Source organism: Asterias amurensis, chromosome 19 (assembly GCF_032118995.1).
Source record: "Asterias amurensis chromosome 19, ASM3211899v1".
Lineage (NCBI taxonomy): Eukaryota > Metazoa > Echinodermata > Asteroidea > Forcipulatida > Asteriidae > Asterias > Asterias amurensis.
Window position 1 is genome coordinate 10,896,923 of NC_092666.1, and position 24,636 is coordinate 10,921,558.

The window sequence follows — 24,636 nt, forward strand, 5'->3', positions numbered from 1 at the left end:
TTGTATTCTACTTTTAAAACATCTTTATAAAAATCGGTTACAAACGCTTTTTATAGACCAACTCATCCGATCCAAGGCAACGTGTTCCTGTAACAAAAGGCAACTGACACCTTTGGTAATACTGTCAAAGACTAGTATTCTCACTTGGTGTATATCCCACCATAGAAATGCATAAAATAACAATAATTATTTGGGCTCAATTGGTCATCTAAGTTGCAAGAGAATAACGAAAGAAAAAACACCCTTGTTGCACAAATTTGTGTGCTTTCACGTGCCTGATTAAAAGGCTTCAGGCCTGAAGTATTTTATTATTTGAGTGAGAAATTACCTCTTTCTCAAAAAAATACGTTATTTTAGAGGGGGCCGTTCCTCACACATCTCTCCAATGCTCCGTTACTTATTCAAGTAAGTTTGCATGCTAACAAATATTTTCTGAGTAAATACCAATAATGTCCAGTGCCTTTAAAGGGAAGGTAGACGTTTGGTAATTACTCAAAACAAATATTCACTAAAAAACTGATTGGTAACGAGCATTGGAGAGCTGTTGATAGTAAAACATTGTGGGAAACGACTCCTTCTGAAGTAACGTAGTTTTTGAGTAAGAGGTAATTTTTCACGAATAAAAGACTTCTAGCTGGAAGTCTTTTATTCCTATCTGAAAGCACACAAATTCGTCCAACAAGGGTGTTTTTTCTTTCATCATTTTCTCGCAACTACGATGACCGATTGAGCCCAAATTTTCACAGGCTTGTTATTTTATGCTTATAAATGATGGGATACACCAAGTGAGAAGACTGGTGTTTGACAATTGCCAAAAGGTACAGTGCCTTTAAGAAAATCTTCTTCCTGTACTTCCAATCTTAAAGGAATGTGACAGGTTCCGTAGAGGACAAATACATTACCTTGTTGTTGTTTTGGCTTCTTGAATGCTGGAGGATTTGAAGAGGTTTTTGTGTCTAAGGACACCCTTGGGGCAGTGGTGGAGGGGTTCTGGTGTTAGTCAGAGACGAACATGTTTGTACCTGATGGTCTCAGGAACTAGTTTGAAAGAAGATGAATTCCTTTTTCTTTTGTGGCATGCATGTTCGTACACATGTTGTTTATAAGCAACATCAATAATTACTCGAAGATTTAACGCATCAACACTTAGGTTAGAGTGCCCTACGTGTGTACACAGTCGTACAAAGAAATACCTTTGAACAGTTTTTTTAAAAGGTAGAAATACCTCAGTTTTATAAAGGTACATTTGTAAGCACATTTTTCTACCATTTGTTTGCTGCTACTCTTTAAAATGTTAATTGGCATCGTCATTCTGCTACGTACTTGCATGGAGGTACATGTAGGGTACATGTTTATTATTTCTGTGGGTATGGCGTGAGCAGGCCCTCAGTCTCGCTGCTGGCTACAAAGTGTACACAGAGCTGCCAGTGCCAGCCTTTCCTGATTCTGCCTATTTGTTTCTTCTGAATGTAGGCCTAAGTAGGGAAGTCAGGTTGGCTCAGTGGTGTCTTGCCTCGCCTTTCACCTCTGGGGACCCCGTGGTGGTTCGAATCTTACTGGGGGGGGGGCACTATGTGGATTGGGTTTATCAGTCCCAACTTGACTTCCTGAGTTTTCCTTGGAACAAATCTCTGGGGTTTTCCTCCCACTTCTAAAATTGAAAACTTCTTCATTGTCTTCTCACCTTGTCTAGATGCTGAAAAGGCCAAGTAACTTATTTTATCATAAATGTAGATGAGATGTAGATGTACATGTTATACCATATTTTCATGTTCTGATTCACAAAGTTTGAAAAATTCCCTGGTTATGGAAACTCTTTCCCCGATATAAATGTGGAAATGTCTCCCGAAGTTTTTGTAAAAAATCTCCCTGATTGCAAGATGCAAATGTTGGCAGCTCTGGTTTACAGGTTGGCCTAGGTGTTCACACAGTCAGGGTTCATCCCTACTCTAAAAGGCCCCTAACATCATGATTGCATATCAGTGGATTTCAAACTGTTGTTCATAAAATTGGCAAAAAAAAATGTGTACCCATGATTTTAACTAATGCAGATTTCAGCAAGGAAAAAAGTATACAGTTGTTGCAAAATAAAAGTTCTCTAACAGATTTCTGTCCTGACAGCAATATGAACTACACCCTTTACTTCATGGCAACCAAATACCAAAGTGACACCTAATCTATCCATTTTGGTAGAGCCACCCTAAGGGTCCCACCTCTCCTCTCTTTCACCACCGTCCCCCTGATTGACACCTCATTGATGCAGTTGCCACGGTAACTACCGATCACAATAGAGGAGCGGAGGGTCATTCAGGGTGGGTGACCTCCCCATTGGGGTATGGGGCCATTTGGGGGAGAGCAGCTTTCTATTACAGAGCTCCTGGTGATTAGTAAACTGTTCTCCTCGTTGAAATGTTTTTCTACAGAGTTTTAAACAGTTTAAAGGGCACTTATGGAAAGTTTCTTTTTCTCTGAAATGATGGGGTGTTCTTTTTTGCTTCTTTTGTTGGCGGTTTTTAGATAATTCCCGCTTTTTTTGCAACTTTTTGTAAGAGTGTTTAGCAGGGAGGGAGTCTGTCTGGGTACAAAACAAGAAGATGAGTCAAGATAAAATTTAGGAATGCTAGGAATTTATAAGTGGCGCTCCATACAAAACCAGGCATTTTCTGCCAAAATTACATACTGGGTTTTTTTTTTTCAAAAAGAATGAGCTTGCAAATAACATTACATCTTCATTTTAATAAGCATGACTATTGCGTTTCTTCCACAAAGTCGCGCGAAAATACCGCGTGCTGCATGGGGGAGGTTTTTGTTAATGTTCTTGCATGATTGGTCGATGATCAACTGGTTCGTAGAAAAATTTAAAACGCTTGATACAGCAGAGAGTTGGGATTATTCAGGTCAAAGGTCTACAGGGAACTAAGACATTTTCTTCTCGGTAAATGGCACCCTACAGTATGAGGAAATTATAAATTTCTACTCCAGATCATTTCAAGGGCATGAAGGCATTGAACAGGGGCATGAAGGCGATTCTTCAGTGCCTCCTTGAAGTACCATGGTCTAGGGCACCAAGACATTTTCTACTTGGTAAATGACACCCTACAGTATGAGGAAATTATAAATTTCTACTCCAGATCATTTCAAGGGCATGAAGGCATTGAACAGGGGCATGAAGGCGATTCTTCAGTGCCTCCTTGAAGTACCATGGTCTAGGGCACCAAGACATTTTCTACTTGGTAAATGACACCCTACAGTATGAGGAAATTATAAATTTCACTCCACATCATTTCAAGGGTATGAAGGCATTGAACAGGGGGCATGGAGGCGATTCTTCAGTGCCTCCTTGAAGTACCATGGTCTAGGGCACCAAGACATTTTCTTCTCGGTAAATGGCACCCTACAGTATGAGGAAATTATAAATTTCTACTCCAGATCATTTCAAGGGCATGAAGGCATTGAACAGGGGGCATGAGGGCGATTCTTCAGTGCCTCCTTGAAGTACCATGGTCTAGGGCACCAAGACATTTTCTACTTGGTAAATGACACCCTACAGTATGAGGAAATTATAAATTTCTACTCCAGATCATTTCAAGGGCATGAAGGTATTGAACAGGGGGCATGGAGGCAATCGCCTTAAGTGCCTCCTTTAGGTATGGTGTGTACCATATGTCCATTTAAAGCCATTATACACTTTCGGAACAGGAACAAATAAAATCACAGATTTACAAATAACTTACAGGGTTTACAGAAGGTTATGGTGAAATATTGTTCCATGAAATGCTTTACTTTTGGAGAAAACAATAAAACAAATATCAATTCTCGACATTGAGAATTACGGATTTATAGTAAACACATGTCATGACACGGCGAAACAAGGGTTTCCTATTATTTTCTCCTGACTCCGATGACTGATAGAGCATAAATTTTCACAGGTTTGTTATTTTATATAAGTTGTGATACACGAAGTGTGGGCGCTTGGAAAATACTGTTAACCGAAATTGTCCAGTGGCTTTAATGAGTACATATGTAGAACTGTTTGGTTCTCATCAGTTGAGAAAATAACAAAGTTGAGAGTAGTAGGATTTGAAACTTTGCTTAGTGGAAATATGATATGGAAAGGTTTGCGGTAACACCATTGTACATGTAGTGACTATCTCTAAATGAGTTGGAGTGGTTCAGGAAAGAGCCGTTAGTTTTACCTCCACGTTTTGATCAGTAGGCTATGCTCTGATCGTCTTCTTTTTTTTCTTTTTCTTTTTCTCCAGAAGATGATCAGAGCATACTCGTTGAAACCAACAGTTCTTTTTACAACCACCCAATTCATACATGGTGTTACCGCAAATCTTTCTACAAAGTTGAGATTACTCTGATGTAGGGCCTACTTGTTAGAAATTATAAACAGTTACTTTCATGTACATGTATACTGTACATGTACAGCTCGATAATTTGCGCTAACACCAGTATTGAGTCAGCCTCCATCGTGACTATCGTATCAAAAACATCCTACTCCAGACATGTCCATTATTTGTTCCCCAAACTGGTACACCTTCGGGCCCTTCAATTATAAACTCATTTTAAGTCTTTTCGCCTTCCAACAATGGTCTCCAATTTATCAGGGGCGGACCCTCCTCAAATCAGTAACGACCCCCCTCTTTCTTTTCCTTTCTTTTTCTTTCCTCTCTGAGTTTTTTTTTTCTTCTCTTTTTTCTTCTTGAATAATCGGACAAGTCGTGCCTGGGTTCACTCAATCAGGATTTTGACAATCACGGCTGGCATGTTTGCGTCGTCGTCGTTGTAGGAAATCTTAGGTAATTCCCTGGTGGTTTGGCGTTCTCCCGAATTGAGTCACCCGTGTGCAGTTGTCCCTGTTTAATTAAGCGTAAATGTAGCGAAGGGCCAATCTTTCTGTAAGTGGTATTGTGCCGTTAATTGGCATGGTCAGGGACCATTGGTGGGAGTCTCAGTTAGTTAATGTATGTTTGTAACTTTCCTTTTCTACATTTCTTCAAGATACTGTGGTGCTTAAAAGTTTTTTGGGATGACAATTATTTTTCCGGTTGGAATTTAACCAGTAACCGTCGGCATTTTAATCTTAAAAACGACATCTTTACAGCTATACAAACAGTTTTTGTAACTTTCCTTTTCTACATTTCAAGATACCGTGCGGTGGTGCTTACAAAGTTATTGGATGACAACTATTTTTTGTTGGAATTCAACCAACAACCTTCAGCATTTTAATCTAAATTGTGATCATCTGTACAGCTTAGAGATACAAAACTTTTGTAACTTTCCTTTTTCTATATTTCAAGATAATGCGTGGTGGTGCTTAAAAGTTTTTTGATGACAATTTTATTTCTCTTGTTGGAATTTACCCAGTAACCTTCAGCATTTTAATCTAAAATCTTTACAGCTTTTATACAAAAAAACACCTGGTAAATGAGCCAGTACGAATCCTATAGCAGGGTTTACCCTTAATAAGACTATAATATTTCAGTGACTAGCTGTGTCGGTCGCAATTACAGCTTCTGGGCTGCAAGTAAAGATGATTACCCCCCCCCCTCCCCCCAAGAAAAACATTATTATGTATCCAATATTTGTTTCGATCGAAAGCTTCGCCACATGCTTGGACATCATTTCCGATCTTCTCCATTATTTTTATAAAATGCACCTGTCCATTGAAGTCAATCAAATATTTAAATACCTTCTTGTCTAGGTCATAAAGGCACTGGACACCTTAAAGGCAGTGGACACTATTGGTAATTACTCAAAATAATTATTAGCATAAAACCTTACTTGGTAACGAGTAATGGGGAGAGGTTGATAGTAAAAAACATTGTGAGAAACAGCTCCCTGTGAAGTGCAATGTTTTTGAGAAAGAAGTAATTTTCCACGAATTTGATTTTGAGACCTCAGATTTAGAACTTGAGGTCTCAAAATCAACCATCTAAACGCACACAACTTCGTGTGACAAGGGTGTTTTTTCTTTCATTATTATCTCGCAACTTCGACGACCAATTGAGCTCAAATTTTCACAGGTTTGTTATTTTATGCATAAATTGAGATACACCAAGTGGGAAGACTGATCTTTGACAATTACCAATAGTGTCCAGTGTCTTTTAAGTTCAAGAGAACTGATTCATTTCACTACCACTGCAACAGTGACAGACATTTTTAACGACTTGTCCACAAGTCTACTGGTCTAAATGACCTGTGACATCACATGTTTATAAAAGAGCCACAGAGCCTGAACTTCCTGCAGGCACGATTTGTACACAGCCTTACGGAATAAAACATAAAATCTTAATTTTATGGAGATTGCACTGTCTAATTCCTATCAACTTTTGATATGATGAAAGGGGGCAAATCTCAAAACTTGTCCAGCTTTTACTTCCATAATTCTTGGATTTATGTGGAAATTATGACACAAAATGTAAACTTTCCCATAGGACCCAAGTGTAGTATCTTGCCTGCCAGAATACCCACAGAATGCACAAGGTCACACCTATTGTAAACAAAATTAACATGGTCTATAGGCCTACTGGTCTACAGTCAGAATGACATGACCTCAATGTACAAACCATGTTTAGTCCTAAGCCCTTTAATAAAAATTCAGTTGGGACTACTTCACCACCGGATTGACTCTAGAAGCTAGACTTTGGATTTGTAATTTACGAGGAATTATGCGTAGGATTAGTGAGTGGAGGCTGTAGGGATTACCCATGTGGGTATCATTCATAGTCCACAGAAGTGCCTTGGGTTTTTTTCAGCACAATTTGATTTAAAAAGATTGTTACGGTACAAGAATTTTCGATACATGTGTTCGCACAAGAATTTTCGATACATGTGTTCGCACATGTAAAGTGGGTGACATTAAAAACTTACTACTGTATGGGGGAGGGGGGGTAATTCCATACGACTGCAGGACATCATGCTCAAATGCGGTTGGCCTGTAAAATGGGGAAGTGTTTGGGGGTAAAAAAATTATCAAAACCATTCTTCAAAGAGAAAATTGTTTTTCAAATTAGTTGTAGGATTTACACTAGCAGAATCAACAGTTGCGTCACTTCTAGCAGACCCCATGCACTTCGAATCCTATTCGGACCAGAGCCTTGCATGTGGATTGGGTTTTCCCCATGAGGGTTTTACCTCCCACTTCTTAAACTTAACATTTCTGCTTGTTTCATAAGCCAGTCTGGTGTTGGCACTAGTTGTGCTGTAGGACTAAACAAATAAATAAGTAATATATAAATAAATCAAGTTCTTATGGACTAAAAAGTTTTGGGTATTTACATGTACCTGTCTATGACACTACTTTTAAGAATTACATGTAACTAACGTTACTTCACCTTTAGCCACAGCATGAATTTAATATAACGAGGCTTAAAGGCAGTGGACACTATTGGTAATTGTCAAAGACTAGTCTTCACAGTTGGTGTATCTCAACATATATGCATAAAATAACAAACCTGTGAAAATTTGAGCTCAATCGGTCATCAAAGTTGCGAGATAATAATGAAAGAAAAAAACATTATTCTTTCTCGAAAACTATGGCACTTCAGAGGGAGCCGCTTCTCACAATGTTTTATACCATCAACCTCTCCCCTTTACCAAGAAAGGTTCTAATTGCTAATAATTATTTTGAGCAATAACCAATAGTGTCCACTGCCTTTAATTTTGTTGGTTTGGTGAGTTGAGTTCTGGGGGAATGTTCATGCCTTCTGCTACATATAGTCAGTATAGACCTTTATTATGGTGCAGCCATCTTGAATTTCTCCCATTGGTACCAATGTTACCAAACCGAGGCTGGAAGAACAAAATAGTCTGGTACCTATTTGCAAAATTATTATTAGCATTCATTGTTGTTGTTCGATTCGAGGTACATGACCAAGATGGAGGCAGCATGATAAAAGTCTATTGGTCTCAGACTGGCGGAGAAATCCTTCAGAGTTGTTTGCAAAAGTTTTGGTTACAGGCCTGATATTACACAGAGGCAACAGAGGCGATTGCTTCCATGCCCCTGGTCATTGCCTTGGTGCCCTTGAAATGCTCTAGTAGAAGTTAACAATTTCCTTGTACAGTTGGGTGCCCTTTATTAGGAGAAAAATGTCTTTGTGCCGTTGCCCTTTAAAAAACAAAACATGCAGGCCAGTCTATGATCCTACATATTACCAGTCTATGATCCTACCTTTAACAAGTAACTTCACACTACTTCACCTTTAACCACGGCATGAATTAATAATAACGAGGGTTGATTTGGTTGGTTTGGCGAGTTCTTGGGGAATGTTCATGCCTTCTGCTACTAGTATTGCGTTTCAGACTAGGGGAAACTCCTTGGGGTTGTTTGCAAAACAGTCCTGCGAGGCAGTCTGCAATTTTTGGTAATTCATCCTCTAGAATTGGCCGACGTCTATTTAAAGGGTTTTAATACCTTTTGTAGATCCATTTTTTGGCCATGATACAGGGGTCGAAATTAAGTGTATTTTCATGGTAGTCAGCAAGGCTAGTAATCAAGAACTTTTAGTAGCCCTGATGAGATTTTGGTAGCCCGAAAGACACATTTCGTCTTGCGTCACGGCTCAAACTTTACAATACACCATAGCACAGTTCTTTATTGTTAGTGATGATGATTTTTGCATTATTTTCCCACTAGCTCGCCGGGCTATCAAACTGAGAAATAAACAGTAGCCCGGCTTTAAATCTGGTAGTCCCGGGCTAGCGGGCTAGCGGCAATTTCGACCCCTGTGATATGAATCCCTACTCACTGTGAATAAACAAGTACATAATTATGTAAAATAATTTATCTGTAGAAGAATCAGATTCCTTTGTCATCAAGTTTATGAGAAGAAAAAAAGTGGAATTCACAGTGCAGTGCATTCAGGAGAGTTGCGTAAACCCTTTGTACATGCTAATTGCTGATTTAGTTTTTGTGGAATTGTTTTACTCATTTCTCAAAAACTACAGCACCTCGGCAAGTAATTATTTTAAGGGGAAGCTTTCTTCTATCATCATTTATATTTATCTTTATCTTACAAGTTTAATGTAAATCTGTGTACATTGTGAATTGTGTCGTATAAGAAGTACCAAAGACCTTTAAGAAACAATCATTTAAAGGCAGTGGATACTATTGGTAATTACTCAAAATAATTATTACCATAAAACCTTACTTGGTAACGAGTAATGGGGAGCTGTTGATAGTATAAAACATTGTGAGAAACGGCTTCCTCTGAAGTAACATATAGTTTTCGAAAAAGAAGTAATTTTCCACGAATTTGATTTCGAAACTCCAGAATCAGATTTTGAGGTCTCTAAACCAAGCATCTGAAAGCACACAACTTCGTGTGACAAGGGTGTTTTTTCTTTCATTATTATCTCGCAACTTTGACGACCAATTGAGCTCAAATTTGCACAGGTTTGTAAGTGAGAAGACTTGTCTTTGACAATTACCAATAGTGTCCAGTGTCTTTAAGAAAAAGGTCTTTTTTTCAAATGGAAGAGCAAAGTCCCAAGGAATCAATATATTTCAAACCTATTTAGTTTTGTCATTCTGTTGATGCACAGATTCTGAATGGTAATGAGACATCATTTTGTGTCAAGAATTAGGGGGAGTCCATTCCACTCAGCCATTTTCATAATTTTTTTTTCCTTTTTTCCTTTTTCAACTTTCATCCATGATGTGAACTGGAAATGGCCTTGCCCTCTCAAATGTGAATATCCAGGCTTGTTATGGGCCATTCAGAATAGTCAATGTTAAACAAGGGGGTGGGGTTTGCTCGAGATTGTGGGTGTGAGGGTTAAAAGAAATAACTGAAAACTGAAATTCAAGCGTACACTTTAACAAACGAAAAAGAAGAAGAAAAAATGACCTAGCTGGCCAAGATAGTCAATTTTATTCCTGAAGTATAGATTAAAAGAAGAAAAAAAATTAAACCAGAAAAAGCAATTGAAACTATTGATTTTTGAGACATTTGATCTACATGTAGTAAATCATCTTCCTTTGTGGCATTACTTCGTTCTTTAGCGTATAGAGAATATTACAAAGCCATTGGATATTAAAATGGAATTTAAATCTTATAGGCTGGGTGGATAATTTTATTTTTTATTTTTTAACATGTTTATCATTGATTATTCTGAATGTCCCCCTCACACGTATTATAATTGTTTTCTATTGTGTCTTATCTTCTTCAGATCAAAGAGTGCAAGTTGATTCATCTTGTGTTTCTAAAATGTCATCATCTTCTTGCTGAAAAGGTAAGTTCTTTAAGACAAAGTATACCTTCACATACATGAGGCCTAATACATAGTTTGTTTTTTTTTTTCAAGAAAAAAATATTATCTTCTTGCTGAAAAGGTAAGTTCTTTAAGACAAAGTATACCTTCACGTACATGAAGGCCTACTACAGTACATTAGGGGGTTTTTTCCAAGATTTTTTTTTTAATAAATGAATAAAATTAAAAAAAATAAATAAAAATAATTAGAGTAAAAAATAAGACTAAATTATTCACACATTTTTGCTTCATCTTGGCACCATTCTCTTGGCGATTGATGTACAGGTATAAGACTTCAAGTTCTTCACGACAAAGCCAGTAAGTTTTTCGTCTGGCTCTTTCCTACAGGAAAATATAATATATATACAAAATTTTAAAAAAATTCTTCTCTTTCTGAAAAAACCCCAAAGATGATCAACTGGTATTTTGTTTATTTACCTTGCCATTGTGATATTAGTCGTAATTGGATGTTGGTTTGTATTCCTATTTTTTCTTCATGTGATTATCTCAATGTATGAATATTATTCTTACTCTTTGGATCCTGACTAACAACACAACACACTGATCCATCATTTACTTATTAACTCTTTGTTAAACCCTTTCATTCCGTCTTAATTCCTGACCCCACATGCACAAAGGGCATCCCTTACCAAACTCACACATTACCCATGTTTTCTCAAGGTAACTCACCCAATAATGTGTCAGCCCCCCTCACGTATTGTCATGCTAATGCCCTTTAAGAAAACCTACACAGTATTGATCTAAGCCCCTCCACTATTGTCCCACCTCCACTAAACACCCCCATGCAGCCCTGTGAATGGTATAGCCCAGTCCGCTTCTTTGTGCACACAATTTTCTAAGTGCTTGGCTTACTGCTTGCTAGCTTGCAATAAGTCCTGTTTATGTATGGATTTTTTACAGACTGCCTTACGATTTTGACATCTTATTTGGGGGAGAATTCACCCCAAAGGTTCCTTCCCATGTAAGTATACATTTCTTATCATCTCACTAAATTATCAAACCTTTATTTCTTAACATGTTGTGGTTGACAATTTCAAAGGTTTATCTGTGTGATTAGAGAAGGAATACGGTCGGGGAATTTTGTCAAAAGGGTGACATTTTCTTTTTTTGTTAGCAGCCCGTCAGGTTCCATTATTTTCACTAGGTGCCCACCTTTCGGTTTGCTTTTGTACACACCGCAATGCTATGTGCAACTCATAGGGTGGGCATAGTCTACATTCAGATGCACTACTGTACATATGGGGTGAGGGCACAATGTTTATTTCACGTCTCAGATATTGACAGGTTTTTCACCGTCTGGATTTCTGCACTGTTTTTGGAGTTTTTAATCTGCGATTCTAGAAATTATTTTATCAACTATCTAAGCAGAGTAGTTGATTTCACTTTAACTTGACTTTTTTAAAGACACTGGACACTGTTGATAATTTTGTCAAAGACCAGTCTTCTCACTTGGTGTGTCTCAACATGCATAAAATAACAAACCTGTGAAAATTTGAGCTCAATTGGTAATCGAAGTTGCGAAATAATAATGAAAGAAAAAACACCCTTGTCACACGAAGTTGTGTGCTTTCAGATGCTTGATTTCAAAACCTCAAATTCTAAACTGAGGTCTCGAAATCAAATTCGTTGAAAATTGCTTCTTTCTCGAAAACTACGTCACTTCAGAGGGAGCCGTTTTTTACAATGTTTTATACTATCCACCTCTCCCCATTACTTATTACTAAGTAAGGTTTTATGCTAATAATTATTTTGAATGATTACCAATAGTGTCCACTGCCTTTAAGGAACATTACAGCATTGGTTTTTGCTAACAAATCAGTTGCTGGCAGTGTAATCACTTTTCGTAAACTGACAAACCTGTAGAAGTTTGAGGTTTATCGACCATCTGGGCCGAAAATAGTGAAGAACTGTTTACACAGTTTGCATGACATTAAAAAAGAAAGAAAAAATGAATTAAACGCTCACTGTGCGATAAAATCCAGCTTCAAAATTAGATTATTTATTTCTCATGATATATGACATTTCAGACAGAAATATTTCAAGGGATGTTTTCTACTATCATCATTAGACCATGTACAATTTAAGTACATTCTGATCTTAGACAAGTATTTTTACCAATGTAGATTTCTTTAAATCTGTTTTCTGTATGCGTGGGACGATAATGACCAACTTTGAAGCACAAGAATGTGTGTAGACACTAGATGCTAGACAGGCCACTATTTTTTGAGAGTTTAATTGCTCTCCTACACTATTCGCACTCTTAAAACTTGTCCGAGGAATTTGAATATAAAAAAAAAAACACTTAAAGTGGAACTAAAAAAAAACCTGGTGCAAAATTAAGTTGAACTTTGAAATATACGTGAAATCAGTAAATATTTTGTCTTTTGGGTATCGGCAACAATTTGTGCAACCTGTGCGCAAATCGTGCGTACTGCTTTGCTTGGCTAGGCTGTGCATGAAAAGAATGAACCATGATTTCAACATACCCCCTGAGTTTCGGACCATACTTGTAGCGTCAGACTTTTTTTGTCAGCAATGACTACCAGAACCACCCCTTCAGTTTTTATCTTGAAAATCTAAACTCTTATCTTTAGAATAATATTGTGGTTTACACACTCTGTTTACAACTCATGTTATTATGCACAATTGCACACTGAATTTCGCAATCAAGTTAAACTCCTTAAAAAAGTCGTGCCCCCCCCCCTCTCCTTCAATTCAGTTGAAAGCATTCAAGACTCTTTTCATCAAAGTATCCACTTCATACCAAAGTTCAACCAATTTCTGTCTGAGAAACATAAAGGCGGCCTAGTTGGTAAGCTGTCGTAAAAGCCGGTAACAGACCCCATGATGCGCATCGACACACAAACACACTGACTCAGTGCTGATGGGGGTTTTCTTTTGCTGTTACAAACAGCCATTGTCAGGGTAAAATAAACGTGACAATGGAGTTGAGAAAGGGAAGGTTGTTTGTATTAGCTGTTTTCCCAACCACTGTTGGGCAAGTTGGAAAAAAGAACGGGAGTACAAGTGTTAAGTTGTCAAACAAGCCGACTGGAATAAACTTGGTCTTTCATATTTCTGCTGTCTGTAAAAACATTTACTGCCTGCGCTGTATTTGTACAGCACAGATTTCTAGCTGTGTGTGTTTTGATTTGGGGGACCACTGCACAACGCTATAAGATGGACATGTTGAAAAAAATATGATGTCCGTTAAAAGGTAGCGAGGGTTCCTTGCTAAATTGCAGCGTTGTTGTACAGTTTTACAAAATGTACCTCATGTGAAAGGACAGCACTTTTTGTAAATTATGTCCATGGTCCCATCTCAGGGTGGCCTACCAGCTTGAAGCCTGCTTCAAAGCCTCTTAACATCTTTGTAATCATTATAGTTCGGTGGTGTAATTAACATCAGTTTAAGCTTCAAAACAGCTCAAGATTATCTGTATGTAACTGTTGCAGGAGATGCTGCTGGGGCATGGCCTGCCTTTCAAAGCTGGATTTAGATCCTTCAAGGTTGCTCAATAGGTCTGGGTGACTAGTGAAACTTACTTCCCGACTAGTCGCGCCTCAAATAGTCACTACTTCAACACTAGTCTCAAGATGCATTGCACCATAGTGTTTGTTGCAGGCACAATATAGTAAAGTTCACGCTAAAAGGATTGAAGGATTGTGTCATGATGGTGTCACCAATATCCGATTATGTCTCAAAAGTAAAATATGTTGTCATGAATAGTCCTGAGCGACACAATTGGTTCACCAAGCAGGTACATGTAGTTGTGACTACTTTTCTAATAGTCGTGGTGGCATAATTAGTCGAATAGTTGAACAACAGGAGGAGTCGCGAATCGACTGAGCTGTCAAATGTCGTGACTACGATACTAGTCGCACTAGTTGCCCAGGCTTAGTCTTGGCCTTCATGCTCCTTTAATGGTTTCCAATAGACTTTAATAATTTCCAATGTAGGTGCCCTTTGCATTTTTAATTCACATAGACTTGAAGATTTTCCAATGGAGGTGCCCTTCGCATTTATAATTTCCATAGACTTGAAGATTTTCCAATGGAGGTGTCCTTTGCATTTATAATGAAAATGGCCTTGCCCTTTTAAAAATGAACACGCAGGTCTGTTTTAACCTTGTTCATGTACTCATGTAGAATCAGACTGCTCAGTGTTTTATCTAACAAGAAGACAAAGACTGTAAGAAGTAAAATAAGATGACTACCTTATAAGGCCAAAAAGAAAGAAAAAAATATTTAGCGTCCTGCATTTTTGAAAAAATGGAGGAGGGCCTTTTTTGTCTTCTTTTTTCTATGGCCCCCGACACATTTTTAAAGACAACTGGCTAAACTAACTGTGTTGATTATTGTCCAAGTTTAAATTGTTCGTTTGAGATCGTTTGGAAAACTTTATTTTGTAAAAAACAGAAATAAAAGGATGCGGCCTTCAAGGAGGAAGCAGGCAGGGATGCTAACTAAACATGTTTTTTGAGGGGGCTTAAGACAGAAGACTTAAGACATTGATTGAAACATCTTGTACCAAGTCTTAGCTTACCTTACAGACTGGGAATCTCTCTTCACCCAGGAACACCCAGACACATATTTACATGAGCCAAGACCTCCTCTGACCCAGTGATAAACATTGAGATGTACAGCCTCACTGCTGTAGTAGGGGCTATGGACAGATGACCTTGTTGCTATGGTGATTGACCCCTGGATTTATCACTTTGTTATTCAGTGGGAGTTAGGAATCAGATTCAAGTCTGAGGAAGTCAAAACTGTGAATATAAAATGTAGCCAGTAACAGGGTGGATATTTAGGGATATAGTCCTTGAGCTTTTTGTAAAAATCCAAACTTAGAACTTTGTTTGCCCCTGGAAAGTTTAAGCAGCCTAATTTTTTTAAACATGTATGCGAGGCCTGTGTACTTTGTTTTAAAAGGGCAAGGGCACCAAGGCATTTTCTCCTTGATAGAGGGCAACAAGGAAATTGTAAATTTATACGGATACACGTAGCATTTCAAGGGCACTAAGGCAGTGGACCAGGGGGCACGGAGGCAATCGCCTTCGTTGCCTCCGTAAAGTATCAGGACTGATAGTAATGTCATAATTGTATTTTTCTCAATGGTTTTGTAGTGACCATCAACCAGTTTCAAATGTAGAAACATTCACACGCTAAAAAGTTTACACATTTTTTAAAATGTTGATGGGGTTTTCATTTCCTAGTTGGTTTTCTCTGGAGTAATTCTCTGTGGTTTTCATCCCACATCTAAAACTTATTGATGCTCTCCATGGGGTTATTGGCTACATGGACATGTAATTGATTTTTAACTGTTCTGAGAAGCATTGGCTTCATAACCAGGATTAACATGAAATTCCTTAAAGGATTTGGGTACCTTTTCAAAATGTCCATAGATTTACATTAAACTTACAGGGTTTGAAGATAATGATAGTAGAAAGCTTCCCTTCAAATATTACTTACTGAGGTGCTGTAGTTTTTGAGAAATGAGTAAAACAATGTCCTGAAAATACGTTTGTAAATGATTTTTTTTTAAATTGCCTCATGAGAAGAAAATTATTTTCATGACATTGTTTTACTCATTTCCCAAAAACTACAGCACCTCAGCACATAATATTTTCAGGGAAGCTTTCTACTATCAATATCTTCAAACTGTGTAAGTTTAGTGTGAACCTGTGGACATTGTGTTTTTTGTCCTACAAAAGTTACATGAGAGACCCTTTAAAATGGACTGTGTAAATGTAGCGCTGACCGAAACATTTCGGACATATATGTATAAATAGTTTTAGTCATTGGGTGATTAAAAATATCACCCCATACAGTTCCATATGACTGTATATATATCTACATTGACTGATAAATATCAGAGAAGCCATAAAATTTCAGCTGCTAAATCGACCAGCATTGGTCCACTCAATTTTTGTAAGGCATACTCTCTGTCAACAGCCACAAATTAAAGGAGGACTATGTCCCCTGAATACATGTATCAAGTACAAATATGTAATTGGGGTTTCACCATTTACCTAAGTTTATAACATCCTATGCTTGTTTGTTTTCCTGTGGGAAAGCAGTGTTGACAATCTGTTAATAATTTACAGATGAATGAGAACAAAAGGCAGTCCATTTTTGATGGAATGTCTAATGCACTGAGTGTTAATACTGATTTAAAGTAATAAAAAAAAAAAACATTTTTCATGGGAAAAATGTGATATACTGCAAATCTTGACAATCCGATTCCTGTCATGCTTTGTTTTTGAAAGGGCAAGGGCACCAAGGAATTTTCTCCATGGTAAAGGGCAACCTACATGTATGATTAAATTTTCAATTTCTACTGTCCGAGCATTTGAAGGGCACCAAGACAGGGGGCACAGAGACAATCGCCTTCGTTGCCTCCGTGAAGTAAAAAAGAACACATCTGTTTTTACAGAACCGCTTTGCGGAGAATTGTAAACGGTCCTCACCTCAGGTGTTTTTACTGGCGTTTGGCCAGTGGACCACTGTAAAGCACAAGGGAGAATGCTGTTGTAGCTTTACCTTTCCTCAATGGTTGCACCGATATCATTTTAAGCACGACCAAGCAATTTTAAGCATCATGTCTTTTCGGTGTGAGTAATTCACAAATTTTAATTAGAGACTGTAAACCTACTCACTCGAGCTACATGTACATTCATTTACTGTTGTTCGTGGACACTGGTGTACATTACAATGTAAACGCTCTCACCTGGGTGTGTACATTTCACATAGAGCTGTAAGTAATCATGTTTTGTACGTGACCCATTGCGAAGTCAGTCTGTGGCACTGCATCATGATGTCCGGTTTAAACTTCACAAACGGCCCGTAGATGTTGCCTTTTCTCTCGGTCCAATCCAGCCTGTAATTTGAAATTTTCCGCCTTCACGACTCTCTCTCTCTCATTATGGGGAACACAATGCGCCTGTCGCAACATCCCTGCTAGTGTTATATCCTTAAAGGTACTGGACACTATTGGTAATTACTCAAAATAATTTTTTGCGAAAAAGCATACTTGGCACCGAACAATGGAGAGCTGTTGATAATTATAAAACATTGAGAGAAACGGCTCCCTTTGAAGTAACGTAGTTTTTGAGAAAGAGGTTATTTCTCAATCAAATATTGAATCCAACAAAAGACTTCAGGCCGGAGCCTTTTTTAGGTATCTGAGAGTACACAAATTTGTGCTACAAGGGTGTTTTTTCTTTCGATATTCTCTTGCAACTTCGATGACCAATTGTTATGTTGGGATACACTAAGTGAGAATGCTGGTCTTTGATAAATTACCAAACATGTCCAGTGCCCTTAAAGGACTGTAATGTAATATACATGTCATCTTTAAACCAACCCTGCTCGCTTTTCTTAAGACTGCCGCAAGCTCGCTGACTCAAGACAGGAATTATTGTAACCAAGTTATACCCCTTTAAGGTGGCTTTCATTGCTAATGGAAAGGTGTGGGTATAGGGAGCCGGACATCGTTCTCTTAGTGCTTTTATCTTTGGCATTGTTGGTGTCAAATGACATGAGAAGGAATTGCAGAAAACTTTGAATTATCTTTGAAAAGCCAAGAGGCGTCTTTTTACTTTTTTTCTTCAGTTGTAATTTCACTGTAAACACGTACACCGATGGATGCTGATGATACTTATTTGACAGTAAAAAAGAAATTCTGGTAATTTATTTTTTATTTATTTCTTCTTCTTTTCCATAAATAGGATGAAAATGGGGCATTTCTTAGTATGGAAGTTTTTGCTTGAGTTAGAGATGTCAAACAAGAACAGACAGACTTAAATCTTAATCTGGGTTGGGTTTTTTTTAACTGGTGGGGGTGTGGAGTTTGCCTTTGAAAAATTGTGATTAAATAGCCTACATGTATGTACTCTACTTGGATCAGCCCTCGTGATGTACTTTTTTCCAAAGGACCAACTATCGTGCCTAGTTTGGTATAATGACAAATCCTTTTTATTGTGTATATGAGATTTTTGATCAATGACTGTACAATTAATGTGATGAGTACAGGTGGACAACAGGTGGATTCTGATCACATTGTATCGAGCCATAATGTACAAAACCCAAGGTTATATTGTAATGTATGATTCATCCAACCTAATGGCATCTGACTACTACTACTTCTACTACTACTACTACTACAGCAAAGTAGAATGCAGCACTACCCTGCAGAGTACTCATTATTATTTTGTGGCATGTCCCATGGCCAAGCAGCCTTTTTTTACTGGAGCCAAGGTCTGGTGTTGTCAGCAGCGGAGTGGGGGTTCGAATCCAGGCCATAAATAGACACCAAGTTGTACCTTTGAGCAAGGCCAGTCTCCTATTGGATGTTACACCAGTTCATGCATGTGTACATTAAATGTAGGAACTGTGAAGGGAGTAGCCCTGTTTCAGCCCCAGGATTAGGTGGCCAAGCAGCCTTTTTCACTGGACACAAGGTATGGTGTTGTCAGCAGCTGAGTGGGCGTTCAAATCCAGGCCATAGACACTTGTGCCCTTTTGAGCAAGGCCAGACTCCTAGTGGATGTTACACATGCGTACAAGGTACAGTACAAGGTACAGTACATTTGTACATTCATTTACATGTAGAAACCGTGAAGGGAGTAGCCCTGTTCAGCCCCAGGATTAGGTAGCCAAGCAGCCTTTTTCACTGGACACAAGGTATGGTGTTGTCAGCAGCTGAGTGGGGGTTCGAATCCAGACCATAGACACTAAGTTGTGCCCTGGAGCAAGGCCAGACGCCTAGTGGATGTTACACCAGTTCAATCATGCATATAATATGTATAAACAGTACATATATGTACATTACATATGTAGGAACTGTGAAGGGATTAGCCCTGTTTCAGCCCCAGGATTAGGTGGCAAAGTGCCTCTGATGGCGGTACCTGATTTGTTTAGCCCTCACCTTGAAGTCAGTCCAGACTTGTGATATGTTAGGTGATGTCTCATATTGGTAATTTTGTTTTATTTCAACTTCCCATGGCTCATTAATTACATGTCATGTACATGTATAACAACTGTTTTGGTTTGACCACACAAAATTATCAATTATTTGTAGGACACATGTAGGTCAGCCCTTGTAGTTGATGAAGTTCCTACTTTTTTCCAAGGGCCATATATCATGCTTGACTACGGCCTGACTTCCCCTTTCACAAGCGTAAATGTATCAGGCTTGAAACTCTACACACAAGACCCGATAGTGACTAGTGTGTCTGTACCGATTGTCTTGGCTTGCTGTATAATTATGCATGAATTCTGCGGCAGGGCAAGTTTCGCTCATAGCAGTTGCAAGCAGCGTCTCTGATTGACCTCACTTCAAGAGCATCTTCCGACCACATTTCTTAATCTAAACACAGCCGAGTAGATTGGTCATAATTCAACCGAGCATCTCAAACGTTCTAAAGGGCAAATAAAATAAAAACATGATTAGCGTCCCCGCCTGTTCCTTTTTATAGAGGCTGCCTCCTTTTTTTTGTGGGTTTTTTTTTACGCAAAGTACATGTAGGATACATACACTGTATGCTCATGATCTCAGACGAGCAAAATTAAAAAATAGCCCAGCCAGTTGTCTTCAAAAAGCATCGACAGGTCATTTTGGAGAAGGAAAAAAAAAATTCCTTTTTTTTTTTAAAGGCAGGACGCTAAACATGTTTTGGTTTTTGGGGTGGGGGCTTTATAAATTATTCCCTTTACCTATGAGGGCAGGCAGTGGCCTCATAAACAGGACAGGATCATTTTGACCTTTGAGTTACTAGCTTTGAGCTAGAATCAACACGCAGTGTAAACACAACGACGGTTCCATCGGTCGTTGTCGTTCTGATGAACTCACTACTGCTTGCTTGATTTTTTTATTTTTGTCTGCGTCGTCGGTGGCTTGTGTTTCGAATGGTAGAAGGTGCATTTGACAAGGATTAAGGTCCAGGATTTTTTGTAATTTTGTGAAATGTGAGGAATGTCAACTGTTCAGAGGGACTAAAGTTTGATGGTCTCAAATGGATAATCAGGCATACTCAGCTGAAGAGACTGGAAACTGTTGGTAAGTCATCTACATCAGTACTGTACCAGTTTTTGAAATTTTGCAGGAGCTATTGTAGTTAGGCCTGGAATTTCATGGAGGCCAAGCCCTCAGTTGCCCTGGTCTTGGCCTTGGTGCCCCTTCAAAAGTTTCCAATGGTCTTTAAGATTTTCCAATGGAGGGGCCCTTTCAAATATGGCTTTGCCCTCTCACAGCATCTTTGTCACTATAACAACCCGGCAATCCAAGCTATACATTTGTACGTCCAAACTGTAACACTCAAGTTGGGACCACTTGCTATAGTTGGGACGATTCTACAGTTGGGAAGATTCCACAGTTTGGAAGATTCCACAGTTTGGAAGATTCCACAGTTGGGAAGATTCCACAGTTGGGACGATTCCACAGTTGGGACGGAATATGATGATGTATTCAACATTATTATAGCGTTAGGGGCCATGTTTGACAGAGTACTTAAGTTAGACCCAAACCATTCTAATCTTACTACATTTGTAACAGCTGGGGGTGGTCACAAAAATAAAACTACCTTGCATTCATGCAGATCAAAGTTAAACCTGGTTTTAAAAGAAGTGTGTAGAAAAGATGCTCCCTTTAACAATTTATGGCATGCTACCCTGAGTCACTGGTCACCTGTGAGGACTTTAAACTGGTCGTGGTTGTTTTTACACAGTGCTAACACCGTGCTAAAAGATAAAACCAAAGTGGTTCAGGGTTAAAACCACCCTCTCTGACCGATTTTACTCAAATGGTTTAAACACTCTATGGTTTAAAAGCGTTCTGACACACAAAGTTAAATTGAATGAGTTAAAACTGCTTGAAACCATTTTTAGTACTGTGTCTGAATGACCTCACAGAAAAGGAAAGAGGATTCTAAATGCCACCACAACTTAAGGGTAGTCTTCTTGGAAGACAAGTAGTTCTGAATCAACAGGTTTGTCAGAAATAAGTTTTTGTGGGCATTGTGGTTCCTCTCATTTCATTTGAATACAGAGCAGGGTTTGCACTTAACTCGTTTTAAAGAGAGGGTAGATCTCTGTATTTGTTTTGTAAACGTGACACCATGAAAGCTTATGGGTCTTTAACTGCTGAGTTGGGGTCACTTTTGTTTGAGAGGTCATTGTCCAAGATGTGTAAGGCCAAATAAATAAAAACATGTTAAGCATCCTGCATATTTTGAAAATTAAGGAAGGATTTTCTTTTCCTTTTTCTTTTTTTCAAAATTGCCGCCTGACACCTTTTTTAAGATAACTGGCTGGGCTTTTTTTCTTTCTACAAATTTGTTGTCTTCTTTTTTTTCATCTTTATTTTTTTAAGAAGAAAAAATAACTTGAAAAAAAAAAAAAAAAACGGCCTGTAAAAAGGAAGCAGCGGGATGCTGAACATGGTTTTTTGTTAATTGGCCTAAAAGAGAAACTATGTGGCGTTTTGTTGTGGAGAATGTCCGTCCTTCATAGACAATAGATTGACATGTCCGAGTCAGTGGGTTGACAACAATCAATAAACCGGATCAAAGAAATGCCGCTGTGGAGCAATACATTCATTAAATTCATCCACACCATCAACAACACACTTCTGTAAGTTCAGACTGCAAGGTTTTACAAACACCAACATGGTTCCCTTGTCGTAATGGGTTACTCCTGCCCGACCCTAAAGTCATATCTAAGAAACTAACAACGTTTTTCTTGCACCTCAAAGTAACAAAAGAAAAACAGAGTTAAGAAAACAGACTTTGCTTTGCAGTTTTCCTTGCATAGCATGTAACTTTTGATTTGTTTTTTAAATGAACATGAGGTCGCGAAATTAAATTTGTGGAAAATTACTTCTTTCTCGAAAACTACGTTACTTCAGAGGGAGCCGTTTCTCACAATGTTTTATACTATCAACAGCTCCCAATTACTTGTTACCAAGTAAGGTTTTATGCTAATAAATATTTTGAGTAATAACCAATAGTGTCCTACTGCCTTTAAGTTTATCCGCAAATATTTTTGAAAAATTTCACCCCTGTGAGTCTGTTTCGGCTTGTTTGTCAATACTGATATTTCTAACAGTCGATTCTATTAGTTTGATTCCATCACAAATGCACCCTGCACTCCATATGCTTCATGTGTAATCTGTCGACCCTGAAAGCTCAATAAAGTTTCTTGGTATTTGGTCATCCCCACTTGGAAGGTCTTCCCATTAGTGACAGGTGCAAGTGGAAGTGAAATACCTCAAAACCTAGGTCTACATTGTATTATTGGCAATCTTCTTTTGTTGGATGGGTTCTTCTTTGTTTTCTATTTAGCAATCTGCTTTTGTTGGATGGGTTTTACTTTGTTGGACGGCTTCTACTTTGTTGGATGGGTGTTTCTTTGTTTGATGGGTTTTACTTTGTTGATGGGTTCTACGTGATAGCCTTGTTCCCATTTGACCTTTTTTTTGCTTAAGTACTTTTCTGGAGACTGACAAAATTAACTCCAATGGGGAAGCATGGTAAACTGGGCTGCTTAAAAGTACAATACTTGAGGAACAGCTCCGCGCTGTAAATATACCGCGACCACGCTGTAAAAGGGTATGGGAATGTGCAGAATACATGTTACAGGTGGGAACGCACGGTAGATCTAGAATAACACCAAAGCCAGTCTCAGTAATTTCTGCGAGGCCCTGGAAGAAAACGTCCAATGGGATTACGGATTCTGGTTCTACTTTGTTGGATGTGTTCTTTTGTGTGCTGGGTACATGTATGCTATGACCATGGAGCTATGACCTCAGCTTGGTTGGCGTATAAAGAACGATCGAGTTTGTAAGTTGTGTTACAGACACTTCGCTGATCCAAGCAAATATTCTGATTGTAGATGTTGGAGAGTCACTATGGTGAATGTGGATTTACAGTACAATACAATACAATACAATAATCTTTGTTAGATCCCAAAAAGGGTTATTCAAATGCTCGCATACAGTAAAAACATTGACACAAAAAACATTAAAAAACAGACAGTGGCTATATATACAATTACAAGAAAAACCACAAAAAAAGCGATAAGAAAAATACTGGAGACTGGGCGATAAATTTATAATTATCGTTTGTAAAAAAAACTAATTTACCGTAAACTAAGAGTGACTTTTATGATTAAAAAGTCTAACACCTGTGGCATGACCCTGCCCTGTGGTAGACCATTCGTTCTTATCTTATCTTAAGCTAAGCACTTTTGCTAATTTACCTCCATACATGATCCTTCTGTAATTCCAGTATTAGATTAAAGGAACACGTTGCCTTGGATCGGTCGAGTTGGTCTTTGAAAAGCGTTTGTAACCGTTTTTTATAAAGTGCATATGGGTAGAAAGATGTTGTAAAAGTAGAATACAATGATCCACACAAACATGCCTCGAAATTGCGTGGTTTTCCTTTTACCTTGTCGACTAACACGTCGGCCATTTATGGGGGTCAAAATTTTGACTCCCATAAATGGCCGACCATGTTAGTTCGCACAGTAGAAGGAAAACCACGCAATTTCGAGGCAAACTTGTGTGGATCATTGTATTCTACTTTTAAAACATCTTTCCAACCATATGCATTTTATAAAAAACGGTTACAAACGCTTTTGTTTTGACCAACTCGTCCGATCCAAGGCAACGTGTTCCTTTAACCAGTATTATCACCTTGTGGTACTTTTCTAAAATCAATATCAAAGATCAAAGGCAGGTACTGAAGGACTTCATGACAAGCAATTAAATGTTAAATTGAATGGGATGAACAGGTAAAAAAAATGTATCTTTATCACAGTTTGTGATTAAGAACAATTTATTATTTGAGGCATTGAATGGAGAGGTATCAATAAATATTTGGTTTGCGGTAACACCATGTGTGTATCTACTTGCTTCATGTACATGTAGGTTCAGTTTGTTATAGAGTAACTGTCTTGCTTTATGTTCTACTACCGCATAATAGATTGTTTTATTTATTCGGGAGACTTCTCAGTTTTAAAAAGAACTGTCCTGCTTTTTTTACTACCTGGGCAAAAGGTAGAAAATCGGCTGGAACTACTCCTTTACCATAGGATCGTTAACTGCACTTTCACGGATTGAGTTCTTTTAAATTAACAATTTGTTGTTTAATTTTTTTTTTTTTTTTTTCAGATCTGTTATTTAAAGGGTTTGGGTGACACACAACACAAACGTCCAGGGGTTTACATACATTGTCAGGCATGTAACTCTTCCGCGTTTCTGCGGAATTCCGCAGTTTTGGTTTTTTTTAAAAGTGAAAAAAAAATATATAAAAAAAACATAAAGAATGTTGGTGTTTTTTTTGTTTTTTT

General features: G+C 38.2%; 1 protein-coding gene across 2 annotated transcripts in view; it reads left to right on the forward strand.

Annotated features, from left to right (window-relative positions):
• LOC139951383 (vang-like protein 2) overlaps positions 1 to 24,636 on the forward strand; it is a 52,629-nt gene that overhangs the window by 11,928 nt on the left and 16,065 nt on the right. The window contains exons 2-3 of one of the 2 annotated variants that reach the window (XM_071950260.1): positions 10,183 to 10,245; positions 11,185 to 11,245. The gene's annotated coding sequence lies outside the window, so the exon portion shown is untranslated. Of the gene's footprint in view, positions 1 to 10,182; positions 10,246 to 11,137; positions 11,246 to 24,636 lie in introns of those variants that run through there. The other variant, XM_071950259.1, reaches the window with a different exon arrangement.